The sequence below is a fragment of the Rhinolophus ferrumequinum genome, chromosome 14, assembly GCF_004115265.2.
Source record: "Rhinolophus ferrumequinum isolate MPI-CBG mRhiFer1 chromosome 14, mRhiFer1_v1.p, whole genome shotgun sequence".
NCBI classification, from domain to species: domain Eukaryota; kingdom Metazoa; phylum Chordata; class Mammalia; order Chiroptera; family Rhinolophidae; genus Rhinolophus; species Rhinolophus ferrumequinum.
Genome location: NC_046297.1, coordinates 54,314,112 through 54,341,542, shown reverse-complemented (window position 1 = coordinate 54,341,542; position 27,431 = coordinate 54,314,112).

Genomic DNA, 27,431 nt, shown 5'->3' with positions numbered 1-27,431 from the left:
AGGCCTAGTAAGGTTAAATAACTTATCCATTATTGCACAGATGTGAAGTGGTAGATCTGAATTATTCTAGTTCTGTCCAACTTACAAGTCCAACCTCTTTCCTCTAGTCCATGGTCAGACGTGGCCTGCTCCATGTTTTTGGGGAAAAAAAGTTTTACTGGGACACAGCTATACCCATGACTGCTTTTGTACTACAATAGCAGAGTTCAGTTGTCAGCAGAGAGACTTACGGCCTGCAATGCTGAACTAGTCACTGTCTGACGCTTTCCAGAAAAAATTTTCTAGCTCTGTTCTCAACTTATACAAGAAAATCTGTATGTGAGCCTGACTTTCTTGCCTTCCCAATGATTAAATCTTGAGTAAGTCATTTAATGTCTGAGGCGGTTTTCCTATCTATAAAATGTGGGTAATACCTCACAGTGTTTTTCTGAGACTCATTTGTTATAGTGAGTGTTAATGTACTTTGTAAGCTGTAAAATAGAAATACACACACTTAACTAGTTAATACTTAAAAGCAAGAAAAACATATTACTTAACTAATTTCTCACTTCAATATTGAAGTAGATTTAAGCACTATTATGATTTCAGATTTCTGTTAATTTATGTCACTGGATTTGTCTTATTAACAAAAATTATAGGCAGATGTACTTCCCAAGCTGCCTTCCTTGTAGGGGTCCCTCTGTGCAGGGGTGGTCCTTCTTTCCTGGGGATCTGTTTGTTCTATGATCAAAACAGTAACTTTTTTTCTTCAAAAGGCAGAATTTAATCTTTGTGGTGGGCCACCAAGAGAACATTCCTCAGATTCCAGAAGAGGGAGTTTTGCAAATTTAAAGACTTTGCAATCCCCTTATTAAGTCTAACAAATCTGATCTATCTTTAACATTTATCTTTAAGTGGGAGTTCTAAAAACATGAAGGCTGCATTATTTCAGATTCTGAAATGTAATTCTTTCCATCAATTTTGACAGGACATTCCCTTAGGGTCCACATTAAAGGCTGCTGGATCATAAAAAAACATTAGTTTACTTTATTAGAAGCTCCTTGATTGTTCATTGTAGGAAATGGGCTAAGGTTTTAGACAAAGTCCTCTTTCTATATCCATACCAACACCAATGCCTAGACTAAAAACCGGTTCTCTTTAATCCTCTTTCCTCATTGTGTTTCCAATTGACATCTGTTGGAGCCCAGGGTTGGTGGGGCTACTTGTTTTCTTTTAATAAGACAAGTTGTCAACATGGAACACCGCATGAGAGAAATCAGTTAACTGGAAACGTTTGTAAAGCCTTTCCATTTGAATGCAGAAATCAATGTGACTACCATTTACTTCTGTCAGCTTTTGTACTTTTTCAAAATTCAGACTCTCCCAACAATGAAGTCTCTCCATATGTTGACTATCTACATTACCTTGCTCAGTTATGTAATAAAATAAAAGAATAGATGCTGAAAACTCTCTTTTTGGTAGGATGGTGCTTGGGCAGCAGTGGTCTGCTGTAGCTCACAAAAGCCATTCGCTAAATTACTGGAAATTTTGCAATCTAGTTGTTAAAAATAGCCATTAATAAAAATGAAACTATGCAAACATAAGGTTAAATAAATTATAATGAAAACATAAGTTGTAAAGACTCCAAAGTTATCACTTCCTAATTATTTTTGCTATATTTTACTATTATCTCTCGAGATTATTTTCATATATCTCTATTTTGGAAATACTGCACAATGGTATGCTATTGTTTGTCTCTTCCTACCTCCACCTTTCAGTAATGTCACATTGGTTGCTAGAAATTAGCCATGCAGGAGTATTTACACCGTGGGAATTGGCAAACGCTACATACCAGCCATTTTCAATTGTTTTTTTGAAGAGCAGGATGCAGGATGTTAAACCTTTGTCAGTGCATCACTGTTGAAAAGTTCTGTAACGTTTTCTGGTTACACACAAGAGTTCCTTGTGTACATTCATTATTGTATAGATAGAACTTCTTCAAAGGAGTTGCTTTGATAGAAGGAAGCCTCTCTATCCATGTGAGGAACAGCTTCCGTGAAGATTTTTAAAGGAAACATACCCTCACTACAGAACGTTGGCTACATGAGAGTAAGAATTTTGTCCATCTTGTTCACCCCTGAGTTGACAGCATTTGAAGAGTGTGGCACAAGAAGCTGTTCAATAATATTTGTTGAATGTGTGGCCACATAATAATATAATGAATAATAAACTTATCAATATCAATAAACATTTATAAAGAACATACTATGTACCAGAGCCTGTTCTACATGTATTAAGTCCATTCTAAGCAGTTCTATGGTGTGGATGCATTATACTTTCAATTTATAGATGAAGAAGCTGAGGCACACAGAGACTAAGTAATTTTTTCACAGTCATACTTGAACAACTATGCAGTTATCAGACATAAATGTTTCCCTAACTTTGTAATGAACGATAGCTTTCTGTAGCACATCCTCACAATTTCACACAAATAAATAAAGGTCCGAATTCTTTCAAGTATGAGCTTTATTCAAATTACATAAAACCCTTTAGGTTTTTTTTTTTTTCCCTTTCTAAGATGGCCAATTTAAAAACTATTAGTTTTTACTGTACTGAAATCAAATTCATTTATATATTTGGATGCTTTTAGAAGTCTTTTAAAATTATATTTCTTATGATCTGAAACCTTTGATTCTTCTCATGACTTATCTTCAATTCATTCTAATGACCAGTGACACTTGTCACCTCTGAGAAGGATTTCTGTGTCCACATTCTTGTGACTCCTGCCTTTTGGTCCTGAGACATAATTTGTTGGTCGGTGTCATTGTTGGATTATATGTTTCAGTCATGACCATCTTTAAGCAGATGGCAATATGGTGAAGGAGTGGTATGCAGAGGATGATATGTGTGTCTAAGGATTACAGCTGGGAGGTGTTTTAAAAATATGAAAACCATTCTAAATTAGAAAGTTTGTTCTTGGCAACTTGGTGGTGGTTAGTTATTCTGAGGTTCATTTGGAGAAATGCTGCCTGTGTAATTATGAGCCGGGCATTGAGAATATTGCCCATCACTCCCAAGTAGGTAGACCTACCCATTTTGTGTACGAATATTGCAGCCACCCTTTCAGTGAGTTGATGACTGACTCATCATACTCCTCACAAAGGTTAAAATCTAAGCAAAAGCCTTTTGATAAGTTAAAAGCTTAATGTTGTGAATTGGATTCAGTGAAAATGTCTTTAAAAGTTTTCAGCAAATGAACATTTTGTAGACACTGTCTCATTTGACAGCTACATCCCCATGAAATGAGATTTTTACAATTTGAGTTGGGTAGATATGACAGTTTAACTAGAAAATGGCAGTAAAACATCTCAGTATTTTTTTTTTTCTTTCTAAAGACAAGAAAGACAAGAAGATGGAGGCTTTGGAGACATGGTGGAGCTAAGAAATAGGAATTTTAATGTAGTTACCAGTTATAAATATTTCTGTTTCCAAATGATCACATGGAATGATTCTCCAGTTGTGATCTAGGGAGTGAAAGAAAATGATAGAAGGTAAAGGAGCTTTTCGCTTGTACTTACATGTATGTGAGAAGACTCAGAGTAGTAACTGTGATATACTTACATTTAAATATCTTTAAAATTAATTTTTACCAAAACAACAATAGCAACAAAACCCCTAAGTGCCAAGCAGTCAAAACGATGCTTCTCCACCTTGAATATATTAGTTTCCTTGGTTGTCACCCATCATTTGGTTCTTCTTTCTCAAACAATACATTGCTAGAGCGACCTCATCCTGTCTAAACATAGTTTTCCTGAAAATAGAATTTTCTCCTAGATCGAACCAAGAAAATAAAAAAGTGATTTCGTGTTTATATTTATGCCTTAAAAAAATACATCTGATTTTTCATTCACTTCACACATGGTATGCTTTTCCTAAATTAATTACTGTAGTTTGTGCCCATTGAAAGCCTTTACTCTATTGCATATGTATTCATTAGTATCTATATGTGTTTTATGGAAGGATATTGATGGAGTGTCATCACTTGCTGAAGTTTAGAATTTCTCTGAAAATACCAGCATGCAGACCTTATAATTCTCCTTTTCATATATCACTCTTAAATGCCTCCTTTGGCTGCTTTTATGCAGCAGCACTGGGACAAATTGTGCCCTTGTGGTGGAGAACAGATATAGTGAGAGCCTTCATTCCACCTGACGTGCCCTGGCAGACCCAGCCTTGGACACACCTCATCATGTCTCGCATTCTGGCCACAGTTTCTACAGGCTGATTTTCTGTGGTCACCTCACAGATGCAGTGAAAAAGCCTCCACTGTATTCCTCTTTCTGTGTCAGTATCAGAACAGCATGCTGTAGTGAATTTCTTGATAAAAGTTTGCAAATAAAGTTGTGGTTCTTAGGTGATTTTCTGTCCCAGAGGAAGAAGCTCAGGGCAATCCTACTAAATCACTATGAAGAGGTTTATCAGAGGTGGAATATAATTCAGAGTAAGAGAGCACAAATGAGCAGTTAGCGCTATGTTCCCAAGTGAGATTCAGAAACATGGTGATTAGTAACTAAGGAGGAGTAAAGTTGTCTGAAACACAAGAGACTAGAAGCAAGTTGTGTTACACCAAAGGAAAAAACATATAAGATACCATCTGAAATTACAAAATCAATGTGAAGAAGAGTCTGTCAATGACAGGTGATGCTGGCTAAGGAGATCACCGTGTAGAACATTTCAGGTCTTTCTAGAAATTTCTAAAAGAGAGAGAGAAAACTCTAGTTGTCGAATTGCTGAAGTCTGGTTAACAAATGCAAGTTTACAGGTAAATTCATATAATTGTATCCATTTTCTCCTAGTAGTATTAGAATATTATGTTGCACATTCAGATGTATAGTTCTGAATTAAATCTGGTATTATTTTTGATGTCTAGACAGAGAAGGTTGGACATTTAAAGTATCATTCACATTTTATCAGAGGTGGGACAATAGCAAGAAAAATCATTGGTATTGATGGGAGATGCCCACTTTCTTTGAGGTAGCTTTAGTATACAAAAATCATACTTCTAAGCAGTTTATCAAATTTCTAGATTTTTCATATTCTGGCTAATTGTGTGAACCAATGTGTTAGTCTGTTTTACTCTCCATTATTCCTCCCCTCCCCCATTTCACACTGAAGGTTTTCCCAATTCTAACTTTATTATTTCTATTTCATTTCAAGCAACAACTACTGGTTCGGAATAATTTATTTAATAATATGAAACAGTTTATTGTAACAATGTTAGATAAATAACAGAAAACAGCAAATCTTAGAAGAAACAATATCCAGAACAGCTCTAGTCACTCAGTAGCAGAAATGCCTGGGCAATTTTTTAACGGTTGTGTCTTCACGCTAGCCGATTTCCAGCCATACTCTGCCCCTACATCTTTTTTCCTAAGAGTCAAATTTCAGAGAGAGAAAGAGAGTAAGAGTTTGATTATCCTGGTTTGGGTAACATTCTGTGAGAAGAGGTCCACTTGATTGTCTGTCCACCAAGATGATGATGGAGTAGCAGGAGAAGAGTCACTCCAAAGAATTGCAGATCATTAAACAAGGATTGGAAACATTACTTAACAAATTAAAATTCTGTAATTCTTTATAAATAAATGTAGATGCTTAAAATTAGGTCACTGAAATGGGTTAAGTTAAAAAGGCTCACAGATAGAAGGGAATTTAGAGATTCTTTAGAGTTCTGTTTCCTTTATGAAAATAAAAGTATTAAATGCCTGATTGTCAAGGAAATACATAGAGACATTAATAAATAGATTGTTTGGGGTCCTAGTTCAGTGACAGGACAGGTGAATTTACAAATGAAGTGCCAGGCTTATTTCTTACCACCATAATTTTAGAAGATTGTAATCAAACAGGAGCAGTATAAAGCAGACATGAAAGAAAATCACTTTGGAAACACTGGTGTAAATTCTGGCTCTGCTACTTATTAGTAGGATGCTGGGCAAATCTCTCAACCTCTTTGTACTTCCATTTCTTCACTGTAAAATAGAGATAAATAACATCTTCTTTGTACTGATCTTTTCGGTATTAAATGGGATAATTATATTTGCAAATTTCTTGTACTGAATAATTGTTAGATATCATATTGTCAGTAGCATTCATAAGAGTGTGGACTCAAGCTGTATGTGTATTAATATTCTAGGGCGACTGGAACAAAGTACTACAAATTAGGTGATTTAACAACAGAAATATATTATCTCGCAGTTCTACAGACTGGAAGTCCAAAATACAGGTGTTTAGGATTACTTGTTTCTGAGGACTATGAGGGAAAAATCTATTTCAGGCCTCTCTTTTTGACTTGTAGATGGCCATCTTCTCCCTTTGTCTTTTCTGTCATCTTCCTTCTGTGTGTGTCTCTGTGTCCAAATTCCCCCTTTTAATAAGGAGGAATTGGATTAGAATCCAATAGTATTGGATTAGAATCCCCGATAAAGACCTCCTTTTAACTGGATTACATTTGTGAAGACACTATCTCCAAATAAGGCCACGTTCTGAATACTGGAGGGTAGGACTTCAATGCATAAATGGAGGGGTGGGGAGGTATAATCAACCTATAAACAAGGTTACATTTAGCGTGGTTGAAGGACCTGTGGCTATTTAGTCTTGGACAGGAAATACTGGAGCATAGGGAGGAAGAAATTTGATACATGTATTCAAATGAGACAATGCACAGCATTTAAGGAGGTTAATACAATGTTCAACATACTGTCAGCATTCAATAATAGCTTTCTCTCTGTCTCTGTCTCTAGTTCTGTCTCTTTCTCTCTCAGTGACAAACATTTATTAAGTACCTACTATATATCAGCTGCTAGTCTAGGTAATGAGGACATTTGTTGAATAGAGAAACCATGAATGCTCGATTAGACTTGTCTTATGTGGCCCCAGGGTTAACATTCCAACTAATGTGTGCTAGTTATATAGGGATATACTTTTGTATCATCATAAGCAGGAAAATTCTAAAAGGCAAAGCTAGCCAAAGATGGAATGGGCTCCTTTTGAGGTAGCCAGCGTTTTGATTTGATATATTGAAACCCATTTTGGAGGATGAAGTACATAGCATAAATCTGTGACAATTACAGAACTGAAAGAGAAGTAAGGTAACTCAGTAACCGACAGAAGCCTCTCCTTCTCTAAATTTCACTATTTAATGATTTATTTTCAAAGAGGCTGAGACGAGGTCGCGAGAAAGCTTAAGAGAATCTCTTTTGATTTACATGGGAAGACTATCTACAATTCCAGGAAATGCTGAAATGATAAAAGAGAGTCAACTCAGCCAATATTTTCTCTGGTCTTCCAACTCTGAATTTCAAGATGATAGTGAAGTTCAGAATAAATGGAAAGTATTCTAAATGACAAAACCTCAGTCTAGTTGTTGAACTAGCCTGGGGAATGTTGTGTACTAAGGCCATGACTCTGGAAATAGCAAGTTTCTTGCAAGTAGGGAATATGCTACAGTGACTTCTAAATAAAGGCAAATGTTAAACTTTTTTCTCCAAGCGAACATTAAGGAATATTATACCAGCATAAAATTACATGTTCAAATGAAAACAATTCAAACACTGGTAAAATCCAAATTTTAAATGACAGTTCGAGGACACAGAAGGAATTATGTATGAAGTTTCAAGATTCTAAGGAAAATTCAATGCAAATCAATATCATAAAAACCCTTTTTTATAAGTATATACTTCAAAGTTTTTAATTTTTAAGTTATAGGATAAGACCATAGGAAGAAAGTGTCTTATGTTTTAAGGTCGCCTTGATTAATTAGGTTTGTATAGAAGCTGGTGGAGAGTTGAGATTTGACTTTTAATAAATGGCCAGAAAACAGAAGTATACAAACTTAACTGTCTATGATAGACTTCCATTGGGGGCCCTCAAGGACCATGCCTTCTAGTTTCCACGACTTCGTGTAGTTCTTTCCCATATTTGCAATGGGGTTGGCTATGTGATTTACTTTGACCAATGGGGCATTCACAAGTGTGATGCAGTAAAGTCTTGATAAAGCATTTGAATGCTGGGTCCTGTTTCCTGGAGCCAGATGCTATGTTGTAAAGAACCTTGGACTGGGCTGTTGAATGAGGACAGGACGCTGTGCAGAGATCATGGAAGATGAAGGCCATCTTGGGTGTTACAGCCACAGTTCAGGAACCAGTCGAATGCAGTCCCATGAGTGCCTTTAGTTACCAAAGAACATTCCAGCCAATTCCAGTCAACTCACAGAGTCATGAGAAACAATTATTGTTGTTTGAAGCCATTAAATTTGGGGGTTATTCATTATTTAACAATAAATGACAAAACACCATCTAGGTTATTTATTATAACTTTTATTTTCAGTTTTTTGGCCTTTTGTTTTGCTTTGATAGCTTCAGAAGAAAAATCCATTTGATGAGATAGTGGTTAAATTAGATATCCACTGTTGAGTTACAGTGCCTTCCAAAATCCAAATGGATTTTTTAGGCAAGTTATATGAGCACAGTTTAAATAGCTCTCTAAGAAGAAAGGATTTTATGAAGAACTATAACATTTTAAAGGCTTCTGGGAGAGCTTTCAGTAGCTTGCAGCAACTTATTAAATGATGTATTTAGTTATATATTTTAAACTTATGTAGCAGCCAATTATGTTTGTGCTTATTTTCTGTCATGAACCAACACACTAATGATTATTTTTTGGCAATATAGATCGGAATTTCTTTGGGAAAACAAACTAGAGAAATTTTTTTTCACCAAACTGAAATTGAGACTGATTATTTGTTGACAGATTATTCCCTTTCTAAAAGAATTTGCCTCAGGATTCCTGAAAATTGTGATTTCTTCCTTTGTTTATATGAACTAGTGAATTAAAAAAAAGACATATTAAACTTAATGGAAGCCCACCATTACATTATTCATTGTAAAACAACAAGATATGCCTGTATTTTCAGATTTATCTAAAAAAAGAAGCACGTCTATATATCTTGTAAATCGTGAATAAAAAGATGTTACATACAATGACAGGACAATTGAAATTCAACAGACAAAACCAGAAAAGAAGCTTCTTTGAGTTACAGTAGTTTGTAAATTAACAGTTGCTCTTCCACAAACATAAATGTAAACAGTAAAATGAATCATATGGCAATAGGTGTAATAAAATTTAAATTGTCCATGTCTATCTTTTATAAGAATTTCAGTAAGGTATATTACTTTCAATTACATAATGCTTAACAATTTACACAGTTCTTTCCCAGACTTTTTAATTGATCTGTTACTAAATGCCAAGTACTATGATAATTCTAAGGTATCCAATTTAAATTCAACATATATATTGATGTGGATATCAGAGTGAAATGATCAATGTCATCATAATGTGGAAAGCGAAACTGTGGGAGATATGCTGACTGAGAAGATTTCACTATGTGGGCACTTGTTCCAAACCTGGGATAATGAAAGGCTGCCTGGGGAAATAATCAAATGTGAAAGTCTAGAGGTGGGAGAACATGGTACGTGCCAAAAAAAAAAAAAAAAAAAAAGGAGGACAACTGACTCAAAATCAATGACGTATAGATTAAAAGAGGGGAGTGGAGAGATTAGTCTCATCTAGATCAAAATTGACTTTTAAAACATACTTAATCTCAAGACACTAGATTCTAACCTAAGGAAATAGGAAACAGGGAGCCACAGAAAGATCTTAAGGAGGAGAAAGATACCGTGTTTCCCCCAAAATAAGACTTAGCTGGACCATCAGCTCCAATGCCTCTTTTGGAGCAAAAATTAATATAAGACCCGGTCTTATATTGTATATTATATTATATTATACCCAGTCTTACATTATAGTAAAATAAGATCCAGTATTATATTATATTATATTATATTATATTATATTATATTATATTATATTATATTATATTATTCGATCTTATAGTAAAATAAGACCCGGTCTTATATTAATTTTTGCTCCAAAAGACACATTAGAGCTGATTGTCCAACTAGATCTTATTTTCAGGGAAACATGGTATGATGGGATTGCATGTAGAAATATTATTCTGGCTTCATATAGATAATACAATGGGTAGGGGCAAGACGCTTGCAAGGAGCCCAGTTAGGAGGCTGTTGGGGAAATTCAGACAATAAATAATTGAAGATATAACTCAATATAACTGTGATATTAGAGAAGTGAGTAGAGTGCATACAGGTGAAATTAATAATACTTGGTCATATATTAATTGTAGTGGGATGGGAAAGGGGATGTGTTGAGATTATTTTCCAAAGTTTATGACCTGAACAAGAAATAATATGTGTCCTGTTGTTCAGGTCATAAACCTGTGAACTGGGAAATAGGAATATACGAGCAAAAGTGAGTATAGGGTTAATATTAATACATTTCTGTTGATGGAGATTGATTTGTAGGCACCAGTAAGGAGTTGTATGGAAAATAATGAGGAAGGAGATAGATGATAGATAGATAGATAGATAGATAGATAGATAGATAGATAGATAGATAGATAGATAAACAGGAATATGTGGACCACTCTTTTAAAAAAATTGGCACTAGAGGTGAGGAAGGAACCAAAAGATGGGAGAAGTGTGTGTGTGTGAGTGTGAGTGTGTGTTATAGAGAGCATATTATAGAGAGCATATTATCTCACTTAAGTCTTTCCCTCTAACACCCACAATAATAATAACTATGATGTTATTAATTGTGGATAGTATAACTAAAACTCAAGGTTACATAACCTATAAAATGTCACATTACTGGTATATCACATAGCTAAAACTCAATACCTAGTATCCTATCCTGACTATTGAATCCAGAGCTTATTCCCCTAAACGCAATGGGGACAAGTACTGTTTAATTAGTAGCTAGCATACTCATTGAGTTCTAGCCGACAAGTTAATCAAACAAAATAATAAGTCACAGGCAGTACTACAGCTGAATAGTCAACATTGCATTTTCCTTTTTAATCTAAATTTGTAATAAGATAATTTTCACATTATCTAGCCTGGACTGAAGTTGCCCTACCTCTTTGGAGTAGAAAAGCATCAGTGATATTTATAGTAACCGTATTTGCATCTCTTGGTTCCAGATGTGTACACTTGCCACTGACTCTACTTTTTAACATTGGTCTAGAATGACCCGTTCATTGTCTAGTGCGGAAAGAATAAACACTTTGCCTTATGGTTTTAAAACAAGAGTCACTTGCAGAATTCACTTATTTAAACAATTCTGGTAATGAATGGCAGGAAACATATAGCAAGATAGATGGAGAAAATTATTTCACCTTATTTTTCTTCTGTATTAATTAACCCAGTAACTCCTTTTATTTCAGGGCTTATACTATCAAGCACAGCAGTTGTATTCTTGTGTTTAATGTAGATTATTAGATGTTTAGCTTTTTTTTTTTTTTTTTAAATTTTGGACTCAAGTTGCATAGAACATGCATTTTTCATGGAGAGAAAATGTGGTAATATGCACACTTGCATAAACATCATATGTAGGGTATTTTAAATTTAGAAATAGTATTTGGTCTTATGCTTCTGGAAATATCCTACTAAATCATACAAGGACTAAAACTTTTGATAGACATTTGTCAGTCTACAGTAGGATGTCTGCTGTGACAAGCTGTCTTTAGGAACTGAGGATTTGTGAAGATAAAGTTACACTGGGTTTGCTCTATAAAAGGAAAGTCAAGTGTAAATGTACTCACATTATAACTTCTCAGTGTAGGTCTTGGATTTGCTGGAATGTCCCGACACCTAACCGATGATATATGTAACCATATATCCTGAATTTTTATTACGAAAATATAGTCATCATACTATGACAATATGATACGAGCTATTGCCCGCTTGTCTCCTTTAAATTCCTCCTGTATTCACCCCAAGCCAATTTTTTCCCACCTCTGAAATGAAACTACCCAACGTTAGTTACTAGTGTCCATGAAATGTTATGTTCAACAGCCATTTCTCAGTCCTCATGTGAATGAACTTATCAGATGCATTTGACACAGTTTATCACTTTCTCCTTCAAACACTTTTCTCACATGGCCTCCAGGACTCCATTTTCTTAGTACCTTACTAGATTCTCAGCTTATGATCTTTAAACATTGGATGCCTCAGAGCTCAATCCTTGGACTTTTATCATTCTCTGTCTATATTTAATTTGTAAGTGATCTTGTTCACACCCAAGGCTTCTAACTATGTGATGCTAGTGGCTCCACATTTTTTATCTCTAGCGTAGACTGCTCACCTGCAGTTCACACTTGTGTATTCACCACCACTTGAATATCTAATATACATCACAAATTAACAGGTTCAAGACCAAACTCTGAATTTCTCTTTATCTTCCACCTGTTCTACCTAATCTGTCCCATCTCAAAATGTGGCAGATTCATTCTTCAGTTACTCATGTCAAAAACCTCAGTCACCTTAGATTTCTTTCTTTCTGTCACACCTCACATCCAATCTATCACCATGTCTTGCCCTTTTTGCCTTCAGATAGATCCACTATCAAAATACGTCTCCCATTTCACCACTGATTCTCTTATTTCTGGGCAGAATTATTGCTTTCTAACTCCTTTCTCTGTTTCCACCTCGCTGCTCTATGGACTCTTTGTGCTGTAGCTTCCAGTGTGACTCTGTGAAAGCCCAAGTAGGATCATACCTGTCCTCCACTCAAAATTCACCAATGGCTTCCTATTTCACTCTGATGAAAAATTAAAAGATTTGGCTGTGATCCTCATGGCTCTACAAGATCTGCATCTCTCCCTCCTATCACTATCTCCATGACCTGATCTATCAATGCCCCCTCTTCCGTCACTTTCTCCATCCCCACCTAGCTCCATTCCAGCCACATCGAACTCCTATGGGTTATGAATGCGCCAAGCTTACTCTTACCTCAGGGACATAGTATCTGCTGTTTCTTCTGCCTGGAATTTTTTCTTTATATCAGCCTGGCTTCCCCCGTCTACTTTCAGGCTCCTGTTAAAATGACACTTTATCTGAGAGGCCTACTCTTACCTCTCTGTGGCAAATGGTACCCATGTCACCATACATCCTCCTTTTTGTACTTATCACCATTGGACACAATATTTCCTAGTTTGGTTGTTTATCAGGCAATTTCATATCTGAAAATTAGAATTCCATACTTCTAATTAGATAAGAATAGCTCGCTCCATGGAAGTAGGGATATATCTGTTCAATATCCAACAATTGTGCCTGGGACATGGTTAGTTCTCAATAAACACTTGATGAATGAGTGATCATGTGTATATTCTTGTTTCCTGAATTGAACACGTATTTTTCATTGATTAACAATCAGCCAAAGCAAAACTCTTCAACACCTACCAACTTCCTGCTTCCTCTGTGAACCAGCTTCTTAGCTATTTGGCCTTGATTTCAGTATAGACGATTCTCATCTGGAGAGGACAGATTTAGCAAGTACTGTCAATATGTGTTCTAATTCATAGGAATATCAGTATCGAACTGTAAACACAAACAGGCTTAACCTCTTGAAACCTGGGTTACGAGTCATGAAAACTGCACAAATCATAGTAAAGGTGCTGATCTGCTGGCAAATTGTGAATTATAGCAGTGACCTGAATTCTGTTACTTTTAGTACATTTTTCTAGGAGCGTAATATCCATTACAGTGGTTTAATATTACAAAAAAATTAATAACTTAGGAACATTTTCTCCAAGATTTATACTTTTTATTCTACAAGTTGAAGAATTCAGTGTTGATGATTTAAAAACAACAACAACAACAAAAAACAAACCCCAGTTCTTTCAGACACTAGTTGAGTGAATTTGGGCAAGTTATAAACTTTGCCAAGTTTAGTTTCCTTGGCCATGAAATGGGAAGTATAGCGGCATCTACTCTACAGGGTTGCCTTGAAGATTAAGTCAGGCAATGCATGAAAAGCATTTAGGAAAATTCCAGAGAAAGCACTCACAGCTTTTTTTTCCCTATTATTACTGTTTGCATTACATCTATTGGTTTCAGTGTCCCGGAGTTAAATATCATTCTTCTCGTGGTCTTAATTTTCCAGGAGGTGGAGGGACAGTTACAAATGTAATCTGTTGTTCTGAGAACGGAGTGTGGGTTAGGGGAAAACTAAAATTGTCACCTCTGTTTGAGAATTACATGTTCTTTCTAAATTCTAAGGGGAAGTTAAATTTTTGGGGTACGTTGTCTCAAAAATATGTAAGAGTCATTTTTCTTCCCACATAAAGAACAAATAAGTTTTGAAAATGATTAAAATGACAGTCAATTGAAAATGTTTTCAAAACTGGGCCTCATATGTCTTTATATAATACGATATTTTCCACCTGCAAACTAATGCCACAGAAGCTTGCCTCCTGTGTCAGCGAGGACATTTGTAGGAAGGTGCTAACATTTCCTAAGTAGCATATGGGCTATTAGAACTGATACATGAGAATGACGTGTGCTGTAGTCTTCTGCAAAACATTAAAAGGTTTGTCACAAGAGAACCAGAATTTCTAGACACAAAAATCAAAATACCAGCTTGAATATTATGACACTTTGTAGTTATATATCACCTTTCTCAAATGCTTCACACCTATTTTCTCATCTAAAGAACATTTCTGTATATTACTAAAGTGGCAGGTATTAGACTTCCCTTCAAGATGAAGGGAAATATACTATATTAGGGAGTTAACTACTGTATTTCAGTTTGTACCATGTGAGTTCTTCTTGATTTAGTTTACTTATTTAACATTTGCATTATTTCATTGGAAGTAAAAAGGTTGTCAACTGTAGCATTATCTTCAAACATAGAAAATAGCAAATATTGAAAATACTCGAGTTAATCCAGGTCCTGTTATACATGCTAAAAATCAGGAGATATTAGCACCAAAACATATGTTATTAAGAAAAATAATTTACCTTGATTATAGATGAGAGTACTGATAGATTCAGTAACTCTAAATCAAATAAACATTTATCTTATTTATTCATCAAGCATTTACTATGCATTTCCTATGGACCCACCAAGTGTCAGATACTGGAGGTAAAGAAGATACAGGTTGGATTATAATAACCTCTGTTAGCAAGAAAATCCTAAGTTTCTTGATTACAAAATAAATGTATCTTCCATAATGCTTTTACCGGCATCATTGAATTTTAGAGGAAAATATCTAATGTAAAATGAAATAATGCCTTAACAATAGATGTCAACAAGAGCCAAATAAATTAGCTAGATAACTGATGTTCCCTGATTTCGGTTCTGGCCAGTGTCAGGCTTTAGCTGTATAAACATGTATATTCACTGGGCGTAGGTGAAATCTCTGCCACTGCTCACCTATCAACTTGGAAGACACATGAAGAATTATAACCCTTCTTCCCAAAATGTGGATAACGATGGCAATTACTATCCGTACGAAGAAAGGGCCAGGGTGAATGATAACCGGTCAGCATTTCCTTTCATCCAGCACGTACATCCACTAATACATTTTAAATATTCTATTCTTCTTCATGGTGTGAACCTGAGGCCAACATTTTCTTTCCAGAATTTTGGTATAGGAAGTAAAAATGAAACCATTAAACTGTAATAACGTGCTATTTTGTAATGCCACTGTACAGGAATCTATATGCAGTGGAAGAAAACCTCCCACATTCTGATTTTAAATTTAAATTTACCCCCCCCCAAAAAAACACAAAAAAAAACACAAACAACAAAAAAGTAAGGGTCAAAACACATTCACTTAGTTCTTTCATTCAGTTAATCACAGTTTTTCTCTCTCATGAAATCCTGTAGGTTTTTGCTCGTTCTGTCTCCCTGTGCCATCTTTGACTCCTTTTCCGTCTAAACAGATGGGCTATTTTTAAGCTCACTATCGTCTACATGACTAAACTCCCTCACCTCATTCTCTTACAGCCTCACTTGTCTAATATATTCTCAACTCGAATGAATGAATAGATTAGCTCTCTACACTCTTATATTTGGTGGCCAAAGGAGTCTTGGGAGCATTGCTGAAGGCTCTGGTTTGGCTTTCTTGACAACCAACCTGCAGCCACAGATGTCAGTCTTGTCACATTCCATAGAATAATGAGGTGCCCCTGGGCAGAGAATAGCCAATGATCAATTGTCCCCTGTAACTAGAAGTAATACTTTCCCAGCTGGCGAGGTCTCTCCCAAACTGTTCTTCCTATGTGGAAAGAGATCATTTGGCTATCTGACTTCAGTGTACATTACTTGAACCCTGGGTGTTGTTACATAGTACAGATTTTCTAGGGCTCCCTTCTAGTTTCCCATGGCCTACTTCTGGACAAGTTCAAAGGAGCAGCCTTCCTCATACCAGTGGGATAGAGTTCTCCATGTTCTTACATGTCTTCTCCTTCTTAGATTAGGGGGAATTGATCTGAAATAATTATATAAAATATATCAACGATGAAAAAAGAAAAGTTCCTTAAGATAGGCCAAGACTTAGAGGCAAGCCAAGTTCATCTGAGCCTCGTCAACACATCATATTTTGCATGGATCACCACTAGCAGAGAGGTAAAATAATCAGATTTGTGTATCATAGACAATGATCTTCAGCACTCTTCCTTCCCAAAGGCCATTCCTTACAACCCATGGTAATTAGCTAACTGTAAAGGAATAACAGGCAAGAAAATTGGATTTCTGTGATTGGCTTGGGCTTACCTGGAACTTGGGAGGTGATCAGATGCCTATGACTACAGGAAGCTGTGCAGGAGGGATGGATATCTGGAAAACTGGGATTTTGTTTGAAAGAAGAGATGGTGGATGGTAGTTAGGCAAACAACAGTACAGGATATAAATATGTGTGATTCTTTTGTGAGGCTAGCCTGGATTTCCAGATATTCCCAGACATATTTAAGCCCAAAGAGGCATGCCTTAATTCTGAACTTTGACAAATCTTATGAAGGTTTTTGTTATATGAATCTACTTCTAGTTCCTCAAGAGGGCCTTATTCTTGGATATTTCTATATCTTTGAACATCATCATTACGAAAATCATTAGGTTGAAAGACTAGAAATTAACAGAGGGAGACAATTATTAAAAAACAAAAATGTCATTCTTTATTTTTAGGACCTATTCAAATTTGCTCGGTGGGGCAAATATTTTCTGTACCTTGAGAAAAATTTAGGGCATGTCCCCTTACTTTTTTTTGGTGATTTTCTGATCATAAAATTTAAGTAAGTTCTGGGCAAAAACATAATCTCATTTCAGTAAATGTCCAGACCCATATAAAACTCAATACCATGGACTGTTCTTAAACTTAATACTTACCCTCCTCAAGCTCTGGCATGTGTCAGGCAGGACTCTGAGAGTGGGATAGAGGGTTATGAATAACTTCTCTATTTCTCCCCTTCATGCGTCTCCTCTTATGTATTTCCCCGTTCCATCTCAGGCTGCCTCCTGGCACCTCTGAGGTTCAGGGTAAAGGCAAAGACAGGAAAGGGGCAAGATGTTCTTAGTTGATAGATACTGCTGTGACATGGCATTTGTGCTTTCTAGGAAAGCACAAGGATGGAATTCAAGGATGGAATTTTCATAGAGTATGCCTAAGGATTGCTTCAAGTTTTCTTAACTGGGAGCATTTAGCTGTATCTCCCCTGGCTTGTTGCATGTGATTCTTTCTTAATCATCTGGGTGACTGGCAACCCACCCACTCTATTGGGATTACAGTAAATTTAAGATAAACTGCTCAACTGACTGTTCCTAACTCTTAAGAAACTTTCATATGCCCTTACTCCCTTGAGCTATCAAGGTGTGGCTCCCAACAACTGCAGCTGTCTCTTCCTGACATCATAGTTCAATAGTTAGAACTTTTATTCCTTAGGTGTGCATGCAAGATGAGTTCCTTTGTCCCCTCCAAATCTAGAGGCAAAACAGTACTCTCCCAATGTGTTATTTAGTTGTCTCTTAAAACTACATTTGGGGGGGGAAATAGAATGGGCAATGTTTTTTCAATTGTGGTGGGGAAAGGAAAGATATAAAACTATGAAATTATTTGCAATGTTAAAGATAAATATTTTATCAACAATAATCCCTATTTTTAAACCCAATGTCTTTTTAGAAATCAAGTCAGAAATTAGAGTGAAATTTCTTTCCCCCACATTACTGTATGGAGCATAATGTTTTTCCCCACAAGATGTTGGACAGAGGTTAGCAATTTGAAACGTTACATGAAATTCAGTGATGCAGAAATGGAGGGCAGCTAATGCATTTGCAACTGAAACTGAAAAAAGAAAGAGAAAGAAAGGAAGGAAGGAAGAAAGGAAGGAGTCAGAATTTAAAAATTAGAACTATATAGTGAACTGATGTACAAATTTGAGGTGAGAACTATTTTAGGGAAGGTTGACTAGACTGTCCAGTGATTCGGTTTGATAATGGATATGAAGGAGGTTCAGCTCAAGCCACCTGCATTCCAAGAATTTCCAGCGTTGATTTCATGTCACAGCAGGTTTGGCAGCTGTTCCCTTCCTTTATCCAAACTCCATGTATTTATCTCCTAAGGTCGTGCGTTAGGTCATAGTCAACTTTATCAGATAAAATGTTGGTGCTAGCCTCAATCTCCAAACTAGTTCCCTGGTCAGTGCTTTGAGATGCAGACAGACGTTTAGTTCAGTTCAAAGAACAATTTTTGTTTGTGTACTCTGTGCCCACCAGTGTACTAGACAATAATGATACGATAAAGACAAGATCTCTTCCACTGAGAACATTCATCTGTTGGTGAGACAGAAAAGTCAATCGTGAAATTCTTCTTAACAGATTTGCAGAAAAGGTATTATAGGAAAGAGTGGTATGTTTGTAACACTGACAGAGCTATTCTCTATGAATGATGCCCACTGAAATTGTGCAAGGGAGTGGCCTTTGGGGATAGTCAATTTTCAACAATTGCTTTAAAACAAGTTTCTAAGTATTTGAGGCAAAATCCTTTCTACCATCTCTCCTTTTAGTTATAACGACTTATTCTGGCAGGAATAAGGATGAGGGTAATGGCACTGGTGAAATGGATTGGCTTATAGTTATTTTGATTTCAGTTAAAATTAATGAACTTTAAAAATACAGGCGTCTATTTCATCTTTTCTTATGGCAGACTGGAATTCCAATAGTGCCATTTGCAACAACATGGATAGATCTTGAAATTATTACGCTAAGTGAAATAAGTCAGACAGAAAAAGTTGAGAACTATATGACTTCACTGATATATGGGATATAAAACTGAAAGCAACAAAGGAACAAGACAAACAAATAAACAAAAACTCACAGACGTAGACAATAGTTTAGTGGTTACCAGAGGGAAAAGGAGGAGGGGGGTGGGAGATGAGGGTAAGGGGGATCAAATATATGGTGATGGAAGGAGAACTGACTCTGGGTGGTGAACACACAATGTGATAAAGAGATACTGTATAATATTATAGAATTGTGCACTTGAAACCTATGTAACTTTACTAACTATTGTCACCCCAATAAACTGTAATTAAAACAAACAAAAAACAAAACACAGTTGTAAAATCCTGTAGCAATAGTTGATCAATTGCATTAAAAATAAATGGATGAAAGAATATGTTTCCTTGGGAGAAAAAATAGTATAATTCAAACAGAATTGTATGTGATCGAATTTTGTCGTAGGTTGTTGTTTGTTTTGTTCTTTGCAAATCAAATGGAAGGATCTCCCATGTGAATTTGCTGAAATGTATATTTAGTAAATTCTAACTTCAAAATATTTGATAATTAGATAGTATTAAACTGATATTGAGTAAATACAGGAGATTTCTAGTATAATATGTATAGGCTGGGAGTAGTTCATTTCTCTCATTTAATAACAAAGTAAACTGGTTTATTATTTTATTTTATTGAAAAATTCCCAAGGAGTTGAACTTTGTATATCTCTCTTTATATTTTTTGTTCATATATTTTCCTGATTAGTTTACTTTCTGTCAAATCTCAGGATTTAATATAAATTTAAAGTTTTTAGGAATATAATAACATGATTGCTGTAATATCTTATTAAAATTATAGCAGACTAAATAACAATGGAGCATTGGAATATTGACAATTATGAGTTTATATCTACTGAGATAAATTACTTTGGATAAAAGGAAAAAAAACTCACAAAGGAGAAAAAATAAAGGAACAAATGTAGGTATATTAGTTAGGGACCTGTGGCTACAAAGAACAGAAAATTCTACTATGAGTCTTAAAAACAAAGTAGTTTATTTTTTATCATATTATGAGCAGCCTGAAGGTAGGCTCTTGTGGTAAATATAGGAAATTTATTTATCCAAGCACAATGAAAATAATTTAAATTAAAATCATTTGCCTTGATTCAGTAATTAAGGATACAGCAATTGCTACATCACATTTATTATTACTGTCATTATTATTTACCTAATCAAGGTTTCCCTACCTTTTTAAAAAATAAATCCTTTTTTCTTTTTCTTCTTGAGGCCTCCTGCTCCTTCCCTGAGTTGCCCAGTTTCTGGGTCTCATTTTACCAATGGCTCAGTCCTATTTCTGGAACATCTGCTCAGTTTACCAGTCCTAAGCATTTGTTGTTATCTCATACTATCTCAGTTGATGGCTGTTCATGATGTCTTGGAAGTTGCTTGTACACTCATAGAATGAGTTTATAGCTGGTTTATGTCCTGGTCTGGTCACAGTGACCTCTGGTGCCCAGTTTAATCTATTTGGTTAAAATTTATATGCTCAACAATTTTTCAAAAGCCTGAAATAAAATAAATGAAGAAACAGTTGAAGAAAACCACCCATGAGATGATGGTATTAGGAACGATGCAGAACTGATAGAATCACAGGCTTTTTGGTGGGTAGAATGAACAAGATTTGGCATTTTTTGGGGGGGGAGGTGTCGGGTAAGAAGTGAGAAGTAACTTCAACACTCCTGTCTTGAGAAACTGGGTGAGTAAAGGTATCATTCACCCACATAGACAACACTAGAAAAAGAACAGATATGGAGAAGAGAATGAGTGTAGTTTGAAATGGGCTGAGTTTTAATTGCTTCTAAACAATCTAAGCATCTGAGGGATAAGTTGATGTCTGGATATATAGTTCTGAATTTATATGAGAAGACGAGTCTAAAATTAAGGCTTGGGAGTCATAAATGGATATACATTATTCATTCCATAGGTATAGTTTCTAAAAATCTAGAATTTACTTTGTTGAAATGAATTGCTCTCCTGTCACCGAAATGATTCAAGCAGAAGTTGAATAATTTTGGGCCACCATTATAGTAAATAGATTAATTGGGAAACTTCTGATTCCCCAATTTTCTCCCCCAATTTTTTCCTGATAATGTAAGTATTGGCAAAAGTCATATGCTGATAAATATTAGCTTTTTATCCCCACAGAAGTCATTACTTATGTAATTTAATAAAGGTCTTGATCAAAGACCAAGAAGGGAGCTCTTATGCAATTCCTGGAGATAAGGCTCAGGTTATATGCAATGTGTAATTGCTCATAGAAATGAGAGATGAGAAAAACAGAGCCACTAATGTAGGAGAGGGAGAATGGCAAAATGAAAAGGCCATGGGAGGTGAGAGTCACACAGATTTTTGTTCAAAGCCTAGATATGGCACTTATCTGTTGTTTAGTATCAGACTGCTTATTTAATCTTCAAATTTTCTCATATTTTAAATAAGGGAAACTATATCTACTAGCTGTAAAGATGAAATATAATATCTGAAATATGCTAATCATAGTGACTTTCATATATATGGTGCCTAATAATATAAAGTGGTTACCTTTACCAGTAGTTTGCATTTTATGACTTAGATTAGACAAAATAATTTGCACAAAATCAGAATTTTAGATAAAGAATCTGCTAGAAGTGTAGGAGGTGAATTAAAAAATTATATACATATGTTTTTAATTGAAAATATGAACATGTGGCAATTATAAAAATTTTTACTGGAGGTGGCCGGTTATCTCAGTTGGTTAGAGTGTGGTACTAATAACACCAAGGTTGCCAGTTTGATTCCTGCATGCACCGCTGTGAGCTGTGCCCTTTAAAAAAAAAAAAATTACTAAATTTTTATGGTTATCTGATACTGAATAATTTAAAAAAACCCACAAATTCATTTATTTTTCTTTCTGGCTATGATTTGCATAAGGGATGAGACATTCAATTTCGGACACCAATGGAGAATGAAAATAACTGGATTGAATTTATGGTTAAACACAAAACATTGAACTATAATTTCTGAACTAGAACTAGAACTAATATTGAAGTACAGCACTCACTTTTAAGTTTATTAAACAGAGACCTAAGCCATGCGCAATGTCATTTTTTGTTGTTGTTCTTAAGGGTGTCCTGGTATCAAACTATTGAAATCCAGGAAAAGAAGGGGATTTAGTGTTTCTTAGTCCAATATCCTCAATGGAAAGACGAAGGGTAAAGTTCTAAGAGGACATGACTGGTGATCATAGAACAGACTCCCAGACCATTCTCCTGACTTCAGTCCCTTCTTTTTTTTCACGGACCTGTGCTCCTTCTATAAACTGCCTGTCTACACCATACCAAAACCTACACGATGGCAGAGAGCCCATTTGGATTCTTAAGCTTGAGCCAGCATATTGGGAAAAGCTGTATTGAATTAAACTTTGTTGTCTTCTCTTGGATCTAGGCTGATTATTCAGTGAGTACATTATGATGAGTGCATTATGTCAATCTAAACTGATATATACAGTTTGTTGGGGCCGTAGTTATAAGGTTATGGCTTGACGTATCATGATTAGATCTGTTTACGTTGAATTTTCCCAAGTCTGAAGCTTGTTCTTGTTATAAGTCTTCAATGGTAAATGATACTACCTCTGCACCTGAAATCCATTTAAATTCCCAGTTGCCCATGGGGGTACAACTCAGTCTGCATTGTTTGGAAATGACCAGCTCCAAATCCCAGGACGCCAGTCTATTGAGATAGCTGGTGAGTAGTAGCCGATAATCTATCTCACAGATGTTCCAGTCAGATATTTCCCAGCTTCAGGGCAGGAAATGATATTTAAAAATGGAGATCTTTCTTCCAGAGAGAGATACCCTAGCAGATACTGTATCTTAGATATTCAAGAAAGAGCATGATCTAAAAATATATTTTCATGGGAACCATTCACACAAACAATAATGTATTCCAGCTAGCAAACACTCATTTGAAGTTTTTCAAATGCATGTGAAAAACCTATGGAAACAGCCTATAATTTTTCAATTGCATTTCAGGTAGAGGGGATAGTCTACTTCTACTTTATTACTCTTTCTCATATATATGTGTATATTCTCCAAAATTGTGTATTAACTTCTTGTCTCTTTCTAACCAGGTTTCTTAATTTACATGGGGAGCTATTACCGCCATTTAGAATATGATAAAAGCTATGGCATTTATTTCTAGCAAAATGTACAACATTGCATCTACATCCACATATTCAATGTTTTTTTTTTGCATCTAATTTTAGGGGTTCATTGAAACCCATCTATGGACTTCCTAGGAGTTGAAACCTGAAGACTGAGAAAAAAATTAAGCAGCTATTACAATAGTTTAGGGAAGAAATAACAAGTAAAGCTAATGGAAAGGACATTTCAATGTTTTCTTTAGCATTCCATAGATTATCATTCTCATCTTATTGAAAATCCTTTCAAGTCTTGTATGCCTTAATCTCTGTTTACTGCATTTAATCACCAGGCCCCACTGTCGTATTTCTTATATATTTTTTGAAAATTCATCCCTTCTTGTTTTATCCAGACCCTTTATTCTTTCTCACCTGAACAATTACCTCATAAGTGAATATTTAGCATCTAATATCATGCCGTGTTTCCCTGAAAATAAGACCTAGCCGGACAATCAGCTCTAATGCATCTTTTGGAGCAAAAATTAATATAAGACCCAGTATTGTATTATATTATATTATGTTATACCCAGTCTTATTGTAAAATAAGACCAGGTCTTATATTAATTTTTGCTACAAAAGATGCATAGATTTTTGCTCCAAAAGATGCAAAAGATTGTCCAGCTAGGTCTTATTTTCAGGGAAACATGGTATGTGCTAAATTTATTCTCCATATTGATGTGAGGTTTTCTTGGTAAAACAGATATCTGAAAATGTCTCTCCCTTGAATAAAATGTCTTCCCATCATCTATAGCAGAGCTGTGAAATAGAAATGTAATGAGTAATTTGTAATGTAATCAGTGAATGTAATGTAATGAGTAAATGTAATTTTAAAATTTTCTAGTAGTCACATTAAAAAAAATCAGATGAAATTAATATTTTTCATTTAATTCAATATATGCAAAATTTTATCATTTCTACATGTAATTATTTTGAAAATTATTAAAAAATATTAATTCTTCCCTTTTTGGTACTAAGCTCTCAAAATCCAATGTGTAGTTTACACTGTACATATCTCAATGAGGATGCTATTTCATTTCAGCATTTAAAATGAAATAAATTCCCGTCCCCAAATCAAGTTATGTTTAACAACAATAAAACCTGTATTTTGTCAGCTGTAAAATTTCAATTAATTGAAATGAAATAAAATTCACGATTTTTCAGTCACACTAGTCACATTTCAAGTGCTCAGAGCCACAAGTGGCTGGTGGCTACTGTATTGGAGAGCCCAAGTGTATAAGATAATAGTGAAACTCTGCACTATAAATTATGGAAAATGGCTTTTGATCAGTGCTCTTCCTCTTGCTGCCACCCCTTACAACGCACCTTCCAGCTGTAACAAACACTTTGCCATTGCCAGTGCATTCTGTGTTCTCATGTCTCTATGCCTGAGTATTCTTGCCTCATGTTTTTGCAACTCTGTTCAACCAGAAATATTTGGCTCTTCTATTAAGGCCCCCATGATAACGCTTTGTATTCCATTACTGTCCCAGCTAAAATCTGAAGAAAGCAATTATTGTTCTGTTCTCCCACAGAAATACACTTTTACTGAGTCCCAGCAATAGGTATTAGCCTCTTTCAAATGTGTTTTCCCATAGTATCCTGTTAATAGAAGGGGAAACCAAAGTTCAGAGAAATATATTTTCCAAAATCATTTCTCTGGAAACTACCGGAAAAAACAAAAGCTATTAGCCAGAAATTCCCAACAGCAAATGTACAAATCTATTTACATTCATACCCACCTTCTCTCACATATCTTCTGTTACATTGGAGGAAACAAATCTCCAATGTAAAAGGAAATTTTTATTATTACACTTTAAAGTAGTACTATTTATGTTACTTTTATAAGTGTTCTGGATAACAACACTTTTCATAGTATCAAGGACTTTGCTTGTTACTAGAGTTTGGGATCATCTGAGAAAGAGAGGACACTTTACCAGTGGTCTAGTGCCATGATTTCCTTTCCTCTCTCTCTTTCTCCTCTTCCCTTTCCTTCTATCTCCTCCTCCTCTTCCTTCTACTTTTGTTTTTAGCTCCAGAATATTTTGTGCAAATATAACGGTAAAGATATAAAAGCTACTGCCATAAAGTTTTAAAAAAGGGATAAAAGATTTAAAAAGCAGAGTGTATTGTCTAAGATAATTAGAGCATACTGGTAGCAAAACAGGACAAAAACATGGACCTTTTAATTCTTGATATGGTGTTCTTGCCGTTTATTGTAGTTTCTCCTCCCAACGCCCTTACTTCATGAAGAAGCAAACTATTACCCTTAAACTTCAATAGGTAGAAATCGCTATCTGTGAAATTTTATTGAAAAGCCAGCAGTTATAAAAATCCAGTACTTGGTATTGATGTTTTAAAAATGTAAGTAATTTAAATTTCTGCAACCATAGAAATATTAAGCAGGGGCTGAAGGGATAATATTTCTTTTATTACTATATTCCATTAGCATCCAGGGTGTTCTCGTAATTTTTTTCAACAGTTAAAATTGAATTTTATTTTTTTATAATGCCTACTGAATATTTTTCTTCATGTCTCTCTGTAATTTGTGAAAGAAAAGAAAGTAAAAATTATTAGACATGCTAAATAAAGTACTGTCAGGATAGGCACATGTTCAAGTAGTTACTAACTACCAATATTTAAAATTGAGCTTCCTAAACAGTGAAAAATTAGAAAACATTCATGTGTCAACATAATTACCCAGATCTTCTAACCAAAGATTTTCTTTTGTTTGTTTTTTTATCAGAGAGGAGTGGGTATTCTGGTTAAAGTCAATGAATAAAAGAAGAATGGGGGCCATGTTATATTGCTAATAAAAACATTTGCAGAATTTTCTACATCAAAGACGATGGTCCTGCATATGGATTTACAATAAGCAAAAGGGCTTTAAATCATAGCTAGGATGTTATCTTGGTTATTAACCTGAAAACCATGTTTGCTTTATTTAGGATATTGGGGTTAGGCAAATTGACTGAATATTCCATAGCTAAAAGAGGGAAGACGTAAGCTACATGTGTTACCCAGATATCATCTGAAGATTTTCCTGACCTTGGTGTGCAGAAAAACCTGGCTTAAAGTATCAATTTCTCAATGTTAGCAAACGTGCATCCTCCTGTGATTCTTACAACCTTTAGATCACATTCTTTTACATTTGTCCTCTTGGGTACAAAACACTGCCACTTGATGGCCATTGAAAGAAATATAATCACAACAGGCAGAACATTATTTTAGTTCCTTCATTGAAAATATGTGGGGTTATATGTAGCAGGTTCAATTGAAATGTGAGCTACTGCTTTTCTATGTGTCTTTATCTCTGTTTTCTCTTTTTGGAGGCTAACATATATCCCACCTGCGCATGAAACCACCTGGAAATGGGCCAGAATCAGCTCCAGCAGCTTTTTATCATGGGGTCCTGCCTAATTAAAGCTTTAATATGTTTCCTAATCAGCAAGTGCCCCCACTCATTCACTTTCCCACCTGCCTGAGAATTCTTATGACAAATGTGTCTTCTTGTTTGCAATTTCTGTGAGCAGCCTCTTGTTACAACCCTTCTTAGACCTCATTTTCAGTTTTCAGAGAGACTGCTCTTAGTTATTAAGCAAAACCTCTCTCTCTCTCTCTCTCTTGCGAGCACCTGCCACGCGTACACACACACACCACACTTCTGATTTCTACATTGCAGTGGGTAGTCAATTCAAAGGCTGTGAGGTTATAGGAATGGATATTATACTATTGTCACGTGAGGCGGCCTGCGGGGTCTCTGCTCCCGCTCCCCACATAAGAACGCAGGACATGGTGAGGCCAAAAAGGAACACCCACAGAGCCATAGGTAGGGGAGTCATACCACTATAGTCTCACTGGAGGCTGGATTCACATGATCTACAAACAGCTGTCCGCTTTTCTGCCTGCCAACCAACCTACTCGACCAACCAGCGCAGCCGCAGCAGTTATATCAGTGGCTAGTTGGCTAACTGGTCACAGCTGACGGCCATCTACCCGAGCCAGCACCCCTCCACGTGAGGCCGAGAGCCTGGATACTGCTCTCT